Raw genomic sequence first — 2,444 nt, 5'->3', positions numbered from 1 at the left:
GAGAGAGAGAGAGAGAGAGAGAGAGAGAGAGAGAGAGAGAGAGAGAGAGAGAGAGAGCGACAGAGCGACAGACAGACAGACAAACAGACAGGCAGACACGCAGATAGAAATAAAGGGGAGATAATTAACTATACAGCAAATATAGCCTGTGTCTGACAAATATCTAAATTTACATAAACCAACCACTGGAATGTGTTACTTGTCGATGGTTTATCCTTAATTCCCGCTAAGATATATTTGGTAATGTGGGACATGAATAAAAAATCTCGCTCCTAGTAATTATACAATCGCTGGAGGTTCTTAAGCTTTTTTTAAATAGATATAGGTTTTGAGGGGAGTATAACGATAATCCTTATGACCTGTTAATATAAAGTTTAGTCGTAGAAAAGATATTCCATTTGATGTTATAGTGGATGCTTTTGTCCTTAAGTTTCCATATTAATTCCGAGAGGGGTGCTGCATGTCTCTCCTCGCGGAATCTAAAGGTTAAAGGATGGTTAGATTTTTCCTTCGACGGTTCCAATATAATATCTCGTCTCTGTCCAGCTGTTATCATACTTTGCTGATACCTCTGCTGCATAAACAACAGAGGGTATATACCATGCCTACCCTATCAATTTTCACTCACAAGACTTTGGTCAACCTGAAACTATAGTAGATAACTCTTGCCCAAGGTGCCACGCAGGGGAACTGAATCGTATACCTGTGATTGGGAAGCAAACTTCTTACTAGACAGCCACACCTGCGCTTATGTATGTATGCATGTATGTATTATGTATGTATGTATGTATGTGTGTGTGTATGCATGTATGTATTATGTATGTATGTATGTGTGTGTGTGTTTGTATGTATGTATGTATGTATTAATGTATGTGTGTATGCATTTATGTATGTGTATGTACGTATGTATGTGTGTGTGTGTATGTATGTATGTGTGTATGTATGTATATATGTATGTTTGTATGTTTGTATGTATGTATGTAAGTGTGCATGTATATAAATATATATGTATGTATGCATGTATGTATGTACATAACCGTGGTGCATTCCAGAGGTTTGGAGACTTTTTTCTAGGAGACAGTAGTAACTGTTCTAGAGCATTTTAATTTTAGGATATAGTTACTATAATCTAATAAGCTGACCTGTCAACTTTTTATTCCAGATTGAAGGCTGCAGCGACATCAGCACTTTGAGCACACTTTACTAACCACTGACTGTCATAGTTGACTAATTTGCAGAATGCCTTCAAGAGGTGAAGAAAATTTGGAAGCTCAATAAGCAATAAAGTTTTGTGTTAAACTGGGCAAAATAGCTCAGAAATTTATGAAATTCTCAAGACTGCTTATGGATTAACTTGCATGAGCCAAGCATCTGTTTTTCGCTAGCACAAAAGGCCATGCAATGCAAGTCCACCGGGAAGCTCATAACTGCTTGTGATAGTAATCGAAGATCAACAACTTCCGGGTCAACTCTAGTAAATGTATTTTTCAACGACGTGTGGATTATTCGGTGTGTTCTTGTGAGAGATGACCCGGAAACTGTTGCTCCTCGATTTCTATCGCAAACAGCAGTAGGTTTCTTCAGCTGAATACACGTCGTTGATTGGTTAAAATTACACAAATATGACAACTTTAACAAGAAATAAATACTAAAATACGAAACTTTGTCAAAAATGTTGAAAGTAAATTGTGTTCAGCGTGAGAAACTACACCAGTATATGAAGTTTCAAACTGTTTAGTTAAAAAAAGAAAATCAAAAATCTGTGGTCCAAACGAAGTCGTTTGAAACCAATATTTAAACCATATGCAGCGCATACATTGGGAAAGACACCCAATAACGCTAAGTATGCCCTTCGCAGAATGAGCCCAAAACCTGTTCATTGACATATAAGAACTCTGACAAAAGGCTAATTGTTTAGTTTTAATAATATTCCAGTTATACACTTTACCGCGTAATTAAGTGGCTGTCATTACTTTCTATAGTTTAATATATTCATCATTTTTAAACATTCCTTTTCTCCCTCTCCTGCTGCTACCACATTCACAGTTAAACAGCATTCTAACTGAAGTAGGTCATACTTTCAGAACTGTGAGGTTTTCGTGGAGAATTTACTTTCACTTTATCAGCCTTCGAGTCAATTACTACTACATTCAATGTAAGTGTCTTTACTTCTTATTTAATCAAAATACACTTTATTTCTATAACGTTCCCTTATATATATATTGTCTTCAAGCCTAATACCCATCAACAATCTCTCTTTCTCTGTCTATCTATCTATATGATGGCTGTCTGTCTGCCTGTCTGTATTCTGTTTGTTTGTCTATATTATATTTTTCTCTTTCTTCTTTTTCCTCATCTTATTTGTACACACACACGTCATATATATATATATATATATATATGTACACACACACACACACACACGCACACATACATATATATAT

General features: G+C 35.8%; 1 protein-coding gene and 1 long non-coding RNA gene across 2 annotated transcripts in view; one reads left to right on the top strand and one right to left on the bottom strand.

The window, feature by feature from the left end:
- Window positions 1–2,444, bottom strand: part of LOC106868831 (cytochrome P450 3A7) — a 388,137-nt gene that overhangs the window by 231,772 nt on the left and 153,921 nt on the right. The window lies entirely within an intron of this gene.
- LOC106880588 (uncharacterized) overlaps window positions 1,639–2,444 on the top strand; it is a 14,812-nt gene continuing 14,006 nt past the window's right edge. The window contains exon 1 of the long non-coding RNA XR_008266835.1: window positions 1,639–2,155. This is a non-coding gene — a long non-coding RNA (uncharacterized LOC106880588). The remainder of the gene's footprint in view (window positions 2,156–2,444) is intronic.

This window comes from Octopus bimaculoides, chromosome 26 (genome assembly GCF_001194135.2).
Source record: "Octopus bimaculoides isolate UCB-OBI-ISO-001 chromosome 26, ASM119413v2, whole genome shotgun sequence".
Classification (NCBI taxonomy): Eukaryota; Metazoa; Mollusca; class Cephalopoda; order Octopoda; family Octopodidae; genus Octopus; species Octopus bimaculoides.
Note: the sequence above shows the minus strand (reverse complement) of the source record. Positions and strands in the feature narration are given on the sequence as shown.